Below are 11,637 nucleotides of genomic sequence, written 5' to 3'. Positions count from 1 at the left end.
ATGGATGGACACTGTACACATTGAGATGCTTGTTTTTTTTGTTTATGTTGGGGTCATTTTCTTTTCTTTTAACAAATGACCCAACCATACGCTTTCTTTTTTTTAAAATCATTATACATGGATATAATATGGCTAAATGAAAACCCTTTACAAAAGTATATATATATATATATATATATATATATATATATATATATATATATATATATATATATATATATAAAACTAAAGTAAATTTTTCCATATGGGTCTAAAATACTTTGTGCCTTTAGTCATTGGATTGGGAATTTAAAATGGCAACACATTTAAACAGATTTATTATGTTGTATTTGGTGCGTCAACTATACGATTCACATTTAGCTACAAATAAGTTGTTCGTCCTTATTTGTCGGTTAATGTAGAATGTTAATATCGACTGTGTTGTGAGAAATATACTTTTGCTATTACATTTGTACAAAGATTTGTCTCCGCAGCACAATTTTGGACCAAAATGGGTTTGAATCAGTCCCAATATAAATAAATATAACCCTGCACCAAAAATTGCGTCGCTCCATTTTTTTCCCCCATGAACGTAGTCAAAATTCCAAAACCATCTTTAGACATAACCAGCAAATTATACACTGCTACAAATATAGAGCCCATTACAATCTCCTCTGCAGTTACTGTCTCAAACATTGCCAAAAAAAAAAACCTCCCACAAACACCAAGCTGTTAATTAAGATCTGCTCCACGTCATCTGCGTCACCAATGACTTGGCTACGCACAGTATGCCATCGACAGTTCTGTTCAAATCTGTTCACCCGTTTGAGTGCCATCTGCTCCACTACAACTCCATTACAAACGCAGTGACATCGAGAAGTACGAGACTTATCTCATGGAAATCATGGCTTTTCTCATGGTTTGCTATTTGAATGCGATCATGTATAAAAACAACCATGAAATCTTTATTTTGAACCTGTCTCATTCCAACTAATTGACTGTCTAATGGTAACATCTGAAGCGTTCTCCAAACACATGCATGTTTGAAATTCTATGTTCGTAAGACTTTTAAAGACCAGCATATTTCTCAGTTAGAAGGGTTGGAACTAGGTTCTGTCGTTCAAGCGTTCTCCTCAGGGCCAATGCTTTTCTGTTGCACCACTCGGTAGCCTTGTATTTATCAAAATCTTTGCAGAAAGCCAAACAAGAATGGGAAAGAAAATAAAACCATTTCCACATCGTTTTTGGTCAAATATATTTGCTTGTACGTATTTAATTTTGGATAAAACTTGTAGCTTTCAGAACTACGTATAGTAAAAAATGTCAAAATTTCACCATGTGAAGAGTTTTCCAAAGCAACCACGTAAAAATAACTGTTTGTTAGAATTGTTGGAGCTACCATTTTCTCATTTCTGTTCTTCAAACTTTAAGGGAGCTCTTGTCTGAGGACTTGTATTCCAATGAGCATAATTCTGAACTCTCAATGCTGACAAAAAAAAATGAAGGTAAGAATAATCGATCCTGAACATTACGGTTTTAGCAACTTTTAAATGCTAAAGTATTTCGTTGTTTGAGAATTTACACGTTCCTACTATACTGCAGCAATGCTTTCAGCTGACAAAACCATAGCATGAAGATTTCCATGGTGCTGGGAGAAGTGTGTGATCAATGTTCTAATCCCATTGGCAAACAAACCATTATTAGAAGATGCAGCATTTTGCCAATGTTTCCAATTTCATATATTCATGAATGACCTATTATACTTTAAAAAACAAAACAAAACTATTTATACTTGTGTTGAATGTTATGGAAAGTCAATCTCTTGAATTTAATAAGTAAAAAAAAACACAGTATTTTGTTAGCTGATACTGAGACACTGTAACGCATAAAGTCGTCTGTCCTCAAGACTTTCCTGTGTTGGAAAACTTGCTGTTACAACTCGCTGACACTGGAGACTCCTTCCATCAATGTTGAATACATTTTTCCTTAATGAAAACTTCACTATATCTACGGTTATAGTTTATTCAGTTTGTAATTAGTCTTAGATGGTGCGCCATGCACTCATCCCTGTGAATGAGTTGTTACTATAGAAACTATCACATTCGTCAGAGCTGCTATTACAGAAAATGAATCAACAACTTTTGACCAATCAGATTCGAGCGTTCAACGGCGTTGTGGTATAATACAGTTCTCTGATAGCTGTGCAAGTAGGCATGCTCCACTTCCTGCCTGCTTGTCTCCTAATGTGATTAGCCGCTGAGTGACAACTTCATCTTCACACACTGATGCTGATTTGCGTCACATTGGGGAAACTGGAGGAGGAACTGGGGGTGTCTTGGGAAAACATGTCCTCGGTGGCTTGATCGCAGCCGTCATTAGCCTATCCATGAATATTTCTTTCATCATCCTCGACAAAATCCATTAATCCGTCTGTTGGCTTTTATGAATGGTATTGTTTGGGGGGGGTTGTAGTGTAATTAACTTATTGCACTAATTATACTCTATACATCTACTATGAAAAATGCATCTCTAGTAGACTTTGAAGTGCTTTGGATTGTAGTGTTCATGACATGTTCTTTTAATTTCCTATGATAAAAAAATGCATACCGATGAGGGCTCACAAGTGAAAGAAATGGATGTTTGAAAATGGCTTCATTCTGATTTTATTGTTCGCATGTTTGTACATACAGAAGCAAAAGCAAAACAAAACTCTTTTCCCGTTAAATTTTTATTACATACAACAAGTTGTAGTTCAACAGTTTCTATACCTGGTGGCAGCAGAGGTTTGTGCGAGGTTTGCAGATTTTCAGGGACTGACACACTCGTAAGAGGAATTCACATTATCTTCATCTTGCGTGCTATAAAACAAACAGATTGAGCATTTTTTAAAATTAAAATACTGTGATAAAACTGTAACCTCAGACATGGCATTCTGGGGTCCATGCTGAGTCATGGAGTAATGCTGTCACCACTACGTCTCTGCTGGATGTCTCATTAATATCAGCTTGCGATTACATTTTATGACATATTCCTCCCAGTCGTTGTCTGAAATAAGGTGTGGACACTCACCTGTTCAAGAATACATACTTCGGCATGATACTCTAATGCAGTAGACAGGAAAGCCTTTTTTTTTGTTGTTGTATTCAGAATTCCGGACAGATTTTTATCGTACATATTAGGATGTAGAAAATGTTGGAACACTGGAAGTATTGTGAGTAACAGTTTACAAATGATTGGCATTTCTGTGGCTGGGAATATAGGGACACTGTGTGCACTCGCAGAGATGTCTGCCAAATAGTATGCACTAGGGGGCAGTGTCACATGTACAACAGCAGAATGTCCAAAAACAAAAAGAGGCAAGTTTTGTATTTGGTTGTAGTAAAGAAAAGTAAGAAAAGAACAATTCAGAACAAATATTTACGCCGTAACTGAGGATCATTCGTGGCAACATTCTGTAGAATTCTTCTTGATTTTAAAGGCACTACATTGGCTGTTAACCCAAGAGTTTTGCTCTTGCTCACTGATTTTTTAAAAATGGTTTGCTAACTTTTATGAAAAATAATTACCTGATTCATCCTGATGCTCTGCTTCTGATACGAAGCTTCTGCACATTTGATTCACCTTTTACTGCTGTGCATGGTCCCTAAAGATTTTGGACTTCCTCAAAAACATTTTACGCCCATATGTCACTTTTGTAAAACAATTCAACAATTCATGAAAGAAAGTACATTCAACAGTTTTAAGGGTTTTTTTTTTTTATTGTTCACTTTTTTGTAACTTGGATGCATCTCAGAAATATAGGCTTCAATCCCGGTGAACGTCTAGTCTTTGTTGGGGAAAAACGGATGCAAATGGTAGGCAATCCTAGACGTTCTTTTAGAAGTAGCGCATATATAATTCAATATTAAGTGCTTTAGGGGTTTTTTTCCCTCGGGAATTTTTTTTATTTTGATTTCTGTAAAAGGAATTATACGTTAAATTACATTCTTGTGTGCCGCGTTGAAACCTACTCAGATAGCATGCACACTTGGGCCGCATGTGGATGAAATTTGGTACATTCTGCCAATATATGGCTAAAAAGATTTGGGCCAAGTCTAAACCATATACTGTATGTTTTGCCATGCTTTCAAAATCGTTTGGCTCACCACTGACATTGTGAGATATGGTCAAAGTGTGAGCACACAGGTGTACCTGTAGGCCTTCTTGTAGCGTGGATAGGGTACATCATAAAAAGTGAGTAAGGTTTGGTTTAAAACTTGGAAAACCTTACGGCCCCGAGGTTGTGGGTTCGATCTTGCGCTTGAGTAGTCTCTGTCTATAGTTTCCCCCATATTCTCCCTTCAGGATCAGTTAAATCCATCCATTCATCCATCCATCCACCCATACATACATACATACATACATACATACATACATACATATGATTGTCAGTGCTAGAATATTTCCAAATATGGGTACTTGAGAAGGTGACTTCAAAATCTGCAACTATACTGTAGTGAATAATGATCCTGAACAGGTGGTCAGTTACATCGTCAGTCAATTTGAGGGACCGGGACGTCTCCATGGTTAAATAGCTAGCTAGCTAGCTAGAGCTGGAAATGGAAATTTGAGAAAAACATAGTCGACACCATACAGTCACCATACAATACAAGCTCAGGCGCAAACCCATGACTTTAGAGCTATAAGTCCACAACTCTACGACTGCACTATGTATGTACTGCACGTATGTTTGCCCAATAATGCATTTCCAACATAAAAAAAAATAGTTGTGACTTTCGGAAACTGCTTTAGTTATCTTGCGTTCTTGAGAAAAACAACAAGACATTTAAGAACCGTACTGTAGGTTACTGTAACCGTACCGTACTATCCATCAATCCATTTTCCATACCGCAGGGTCGTAGGGGAGCCTGGAGCCTATCCCAGGGAACTCGAGGCACGGGGGCGGGGGGATGATTGGCAACCCATGGCAGGGCACAATCAAGCATGCACATTCACAGACTACAGACAACTTGTAATGACAGTCAGACTACAACACGTCATTGGACTGGAGGAGGAAACCGGAGTACCCGGAGGAAACCCTGGAAGCACGGGGAGAGTATGCAGGCTCTGTGCACTCAGGGTGAGGGCGGGATTCTAGGCAAGCGCACTAACCACTAAGGCATCATGCAAAAAAAAAAAAAAAAATTGCTCTTGGAAGAATATTTTATTTGCTCTTTTTTTGGGCATCACGTCAGAGACAGAGAGAGAGAGAGAGAGAGAGAGAGAGAGAGAGAGAGGGAGTGAGAGAGAGGGAGGGGGGAGCATCGTTTCAGACAGAGCAGACAGAGGGACCAACCAGACCGTGCGCGCGTGCGTGTGTGTGAGAGAGAGAGGAGTGCTGTGTGTGTGTGTGTGTGTGTGTGTGTGTGTGTGTGTGTGAGTGAGTGAGTGTGTGTGTGTGTGTGTGTGTGTGTGTGTGTGTGTGGCGTCTGTCTGCCTCTCCACATCTTCACCGAGGCTTAGAGGTGGATTTTTTTTTCTAAAGCAGGGATTATCGCAATAAGGAGGGTGAAAAGGGGGGAAAACATGGCAGTTATTATAGCACGAGGAAGGTGTGTCAGCGATTAGCATCATCAGTGTCGAGACAAAAAAAAAATCCATCTCTTCATCTTCATCATTCCCATGGGTTGATCGATCCTATGGTATCGAGAAAAAAAAAGAAAAAAAGACTGCATTCATACACACCCTCGGATTAAATATCGGACGATATTTTTCCATTGAAAAAAAAAACAGAAAAGAAAAAAACAAAACCACGACGTTTGGCTTAAATTTCCGGGTTTCACCGGTAACGAGCTCGAAACCGAAGCCAGTGAGTATCTTCACCGTGACTGTTCGTGGTGTGGCGTCTGTGTTCTTGTGTGTGTGTGTGTGTGTGTTTTCTTCTCCTCCCGTGCCTTTACTGTTCACTGACACAAAATGAATTTTCTCAGACCTCTGTGACATCTTTTGCGCTCAACATTCAACATTCAACAAGTATCTCGTTTTTTCCCCTCTCTCTCTCTCTCTCTCTCTCTCTCTTCCTGTCACGACGGTTGCTATATTTTTCGCGCCAGAATAGAATCTCGTGCTCCTTCAGGTGAACCACCACTGCACCAAATTAGCCTAGTTAGCTTCATGTCGCATATTGGTTATAGAAAGGAGAGAAAACCTCATAGAACATGGCTGAAATTCTGTCAGTAATGTAAAAGTTAATATCATTCTGGGTCATTCTCAGCCTTGGCTTTTATGTACTTTCTTTTTTTTGTTGTTGAGCAAATCCCTTATAGCGATCTAGTGCCGTTACTGACTAGCTGAGGGATGAGTAAGCCTGAGAAGAAGGGAGGGGGGAAATGAGATGAAAAAAAATATACGGAGGATTGAGACCGTGCAAAACATATTTAAAGCCAGCGACTTTGCGTTATGAAAAAGTAAGATGGTCATTTATAAGCGGAAAATGACGATACAAAACAAGGCGGTGTCGAGGACAGTCCGGGGAGTTGTCAGGTCTTATATTAAGGTCAGATGAACAGGAACGTGTGAATAATTTAAAAGCTGAACACCGTCCAGAAAGTGTTTCAACTTCAGCATCGTGTCTGCTTTTCATATAGAAATCTTTGGCTCTTCTTTTATGTCGTTTATTTTTTAATTTTTTTAGCCTGGGTGCTACCATCAGTGCCAGGATTAGGGACGCATCGACATGGATTACCGGTGTACAGTCCAATACTGTATTCATGCTCGAATACCAACATACTGGTCAGTCCCGACAGGATTCTGCGATCGCAGATATTTACGCGAAATCAAGGAAACTCTGCGGTATTCTTCGGGTTTTTCAAAATTTTCCACAGGTTTGGGCATGTGACAACGTCATCACAACCCGCGTTCATCCAAAAACCCTGTTCGAATCACATGCGTCGGACATGAGTACAGCTAAAAGGTCTCATTTAGCAACACACATCGCGTGCGAAACAATTTCGTGCGATGTGGCGTAAGCCTAGTGTACGTCGTCGCGCTAATGAACTAACGACACAAAAAGACAGCAATCCGTGCATCATTAATGATTATTAATGGCAAAACTAACCACACCTTAAACCCTGCTCCTCCTCCAAATATTGCTTGATTTTGCGTTAATTTCTGCGAGGGACTGCCAAGTATGTCATTCTTGACGACTATCACTATCAGCCAGTGACGACGATTCTGATACAGTGAAAACAAACATATTTTACTAACAGCCGTACAGAACCGTGTGTCCAAAGTAAAACTAAACGGGCTTTTCTGATCTGCAATCCATCCGAGGTAAAGAACGTAGCTAGCTACTACAGTAGCTACTTCAAGTAAAATAAACTAGCTAATTTATTATAAAGAGCTAATTTAGTAGCCTACATGCATTAACACACTCATTTTTGCTTTTCACAGCCAATATGCAAACATAAAAAGAGATAAATACAATGTTCCACCATTCCACCATAAGTTTTTGTACTTACAGTATCTCACAAAAGTGAGTACACCCCTCACATTTTTGTAAATATTTGATTATATCTTTTCATGTGACAACACTGAAGAAATGACACTTTGCTACAATGTAAAGTAGTGAGTGTACAGCTTGTGTAACAGTGTAAATTTGCTGTCCCCTCAAAATAACACACACAGACATTAATGTCTAAACCGCTGGCAACAAAGGTGAGAACACCCCTAAGTGAAAATGTCCAAACTGGGCCCAAAGTGTCAATATTTTGTGTGGCCACCATTATTTTCCAGCACTGCCTTAACCCTCTTGGGCATGGAGTTCACCAGAGCTTCACAGGTTGCCATTGGAGTCCTCTTCCACTCCTCCATGATGACATCATGGAGCTGGTGGATGTTAGAGACCTTGTGCTCCTCCACCTTCCGTTTGAGGATGCCCCACAGATGCTCAATAGGGTTTAGTCCATCACCTTCACCCTCAGCTTCTTTAGCAAGGCAGTGGTCGTCCTGGAGGTGTGTTTGGGGTCGTTATCATGCTGGAATACTGTCCTGCAGCCCAGTCTCCGAAGGGAGGGGATCATCCTCTGCTTCAGTATATCACAGTACATGTTGGCATTCATGGTTCCCTCAATGAACTGTAGCTCCCCAGTGCTGGCAGCACTCATGCAGCCCCAGACCATGACGCTCCCACCACCATGCTTGACTGTAGGCAAGACACACTTGTCTTTGTACTCCTCACCTGGTTGCCACCACACACGCTTGACACCATCTGAACCAAATAAGTTTATCTTGGTCTCATCAGACATAGGTCATGGTTCCAGTAATCCATGTCCTTAGTCTGCTTGTCTTCAGCAAACTGTTTGTGGGCTTTCTTGTGCATCATCTTTAGAAGAGGCTTCCTTCTGGGACGACAGCCATGCAGACCAATTTGATGCAGCGTGCGGCGTATGGTCTGAGCACTGACAGGCTAACCCCCCACCCCTTCAACCTCTGCAGCAATGCTAGCAGCACTCATACGTCTTTTTCCCAAAGACAACCTCTGGATATGACGCTGAGCACGTGCACTCAACTTCTTTGGTGGACCATGGCGAGGCCTGTTCTGAGTGGAACCTGTCCTGTTAAACCACTGTATGGTCTTGGCCACCGTGCTGCAGCTCAGTGTCAGGGTCTTGGCAATCTTCTTATAGCCTAGGCCATCTTTATGTAGAGCAACAATTCTTTTTTTCAGATCCTCAGAGAGTTCTTTGCCATGAGGTGCCATGTTGAACTTCCAGTGAGCAGTATGAGGGAGTGTGAGAGCGATGACACCAAATTTAACACACCTGCTCCCCATTCACACCTGAGACCTTGTAACACTAACAAGTCACATGACACCGGGGAGGGAAAATGGCTAATTGGGCCCAATTTGGACATTTTCACTTAGGGGTGTACTCACTTTTGTTGCCTGTGGTTTAGACATTAATGGCTGTGTGTTGAGTTATTTTGAGGGGACAGCAAATTTACACTGTTATACAAGCTGTACACTCACTACTTTACATTGTAGCAAAGTGTCATTTCTTCAGTGTTGTCACATGAAAAGATATAATCAAATATTTACAGAAATGTGAGATGTGTACTCACTTTTGTGAGATACTGTATACTCGGTCTGAAAAAATCATATGAATTCATCACTAGTCAGGAGTGTATAATTATGTAGCGAATAAAGTGTGGATTCACACACACATTCCCAGCCTGATATAAAAAAATAAAATTTGCCCCCCCACTCTACTGATTTTCCCTCACTCTAAAAATTGCTTCCAGTATAAACAGGTCTTCCTTTACACTAGTACCTGACTAAATACACGAGTGTAAATTTGCACTACTGGATTTTCAGGAAAGTTCTCCTGCCAAACTTCAGAAAAGCCTTCAGAGAAGGTCATGTCATGTCTGATTTAGTTACACAACACACCTGACAACGCACAATTTGTGTGACAAGCTGAAATATGACCAGCCGGTTGATACCTTGGGCGACACGGTGGTAGCGTTGCTTCTTCACAGCTCCAGGGCACACGGTTCGATCCTGAGCTCGGGTTGCTCCCTGTGTTTGCATTGGCCTCTGTGTGGGTTTGCTCCAGGATCTCCGATTTCCTCCCATTTCATAAAAAACATGCCAGTAGGTGGATTGGCTAAATTGCCCCTAGGTGTGAATGTCAGATGGACTGACATCCCATCTAAGGTATATTCCTGCTTCAAGCCCACGGTTCCCGTCACAGGCTCTGGATTCACCGCAACCCTGACCAGGATGAAAGGGTTACTGAAGATGACTGGCTGCTGTGCACTGGTCACTTGTGCAGACTTGTGAGAGTTGGTCTGCTTACAGATAAACAAATTTGGAGCAAAATTAGTTAGGAGTAGTAAGTATATAGTTAGTTCATTGCTGTAGAAATGATAACATATTAGCGCAAGGACATTAATATTAGCCTTAGCTTCTGTTATAGAAAATGAATCAACACCTTCTGTCCAAATAAAATCAAGAATTCACCAGCTCTGCAGTGGAAAGTTTCATATTAATCCAGCATGTGTGGTCATAAAGCACTCTCTGTCTCTCTTTATAGACTATATACTGTATGTGCTGTAGTTACTGGTAGCCTAATGAAGATTTAGAAGGAAATGACAAGCACTGTAATATTATACTCTTTCTTCTTTTAGCCTTTTTTTTTCTTCCTTCCTCCCTCTGTTCATCCTTCCAGCAGTGATCTGCTTCTCAGAGACCACATTTACACCACCACAATTTAATTAACTTTAAACTCTGGCGGAAGGCCTAGTGTGGTTGTATCAGCATTATGAAACCGTAATGTGTGTGTTCTACATATAGCTCCTTACATCAGGCCCGGATAGTAATGTTTAAAAAAAATGTCGCACTCTGGGTGAGGTAGATCTGCTCAGCTAACGTGCTAACCACTAAGCCACCATGCCCCCAAGCAGAATATATTGCAGCTCACCTCAGACCCTTTAACTAAACGGCCGTCGTTTTGTGTGTTTATGAGTCATTCTTAGGGAGAAGGTGGTATGTCCAGCAAGCAATTCTTCATTTGAGCAATGGTAGATAGTGTTGAAACATACTACCACTTGGCCCTCGGTCTTACATTACCTTTGGCTTTTCTTTGAGACTTACCATAGAATCCCCTCGTGAGCTGTCAGACTGCCCCCTTATGCCGGTCCTCGGGGAATGTCCTTCTTTAATAGCAATTTAAGAGAACTACCACAAGTGACATGCCTAGCTTGCATTTTTACTTGATTCACATCGAGTTCAAGCACCATTTCTTCGGACCCGTGCAAAACCTGCCACTGATTCTTACCATTTGCCAGAAGTCCTTGTCTGTTTTAATATCATGGGAGCATTCTGTCCCAAGGCACTTTCAGACAGAGTCTTCTGGCCAGTCCACCCCTGCACTTGAGAAGTACTTTGCTGTGCACAGGATGTAGAGGCCGTAGAATGAAGAATAATCGGTATTGGAATTAAAGAGCGTTTAGGTAGATTCAGTAGTATTCAGCGTCTCAGATCCTTTGACTGTAACAAAGCACATTGGAGACTCCTTGCAAAAATGTAAATAAATAAATAAATAAATAAAGTCTCCATATCCACAATTACATACTTTTTTTGTGGAACATCCACCGTACAAGTCTCTGTGTAATGCCCTTCTATTCTGGTCAATTGTATTTGGGAATTCAACAACGCTGTAGTATAAAGTGTGGAACAAAACGTCCAAGGTTTGTCAGAAAGACCATACCACAATCTCCTATATTTAAACTTTCTATAAATTCCCATCTCTCACTTTTGCGCCTTGTGACACTCACCACTTCCACGTCTCCCCCATATTATTCAACGACTGCTACCTGTCTCACACAAAGCAGAATCGGCCCAGGTTCTGAGAGTTTTTCCCCCGACTACAGTTTCACAGTCACTCTCCATACCGTTTAATTAAAGCTATAGTCCGGCTTTGCACATAACTCTTCACAAAGCGAAAGTATCCTGATAAACCATATGTCAACAGTATGCAGACACCTGACCATGATAAATTCCTGGAACTAAAAGGCTCAAACCTGTTCCAGCATGACATTGCCCCTGTGCACAAATTGAGGTCCATGAAGACCTGGTTTGGAAGAACTCGAGTAGCCTGCACAGAACCCTGTCTTCAA

General features: G+C 40.9%; 1 protein-coding gene across 3 annotated transcripts in view; it reads left to right on the top strand.

The window, feature by feature from the left end:
- Positions 1-5,312: 5,312 nt before the first annotated feature.
- Positions 5,313-11,637, top strand: part of kcnc3b (potassium voltage-gated channel, Shaw-related subfamily, member 3b) — a 61,500-nt gene continuing 55,175 nt past the window's right edge. For all 3 annotated transcript variants that reach the window (XM_017466133.3, XM_017466113.3, XM_053677654.1), the window contains exon 1: positions 5,313-5,827. The gene's annotated coding sequence lies outside the window, so the exon portion shown is untranslated. The remainder of the gene's footprint in view (positions 5,828-11,637) is intronic.

The sequence above is a fragment of the Ictalurus punctatus genome, chromosome 1, assembly GCF_001660625.3.
Source record: "Ictalurus punctatus breed USDA103 chromosome 1, Coco_2.0, whole genome shotgun sequence".
Taxonomy (NCBI): domain Eukaryota; kingdom Metazoa; phylum Chordata; class Actinopteri; order Siluriformes; family Ictaluridae; genus Ictalurus; species Ictalurus punctatus.
This window is presented reverse-complemented; position numbering and strand designations above follow the sequence as displayed.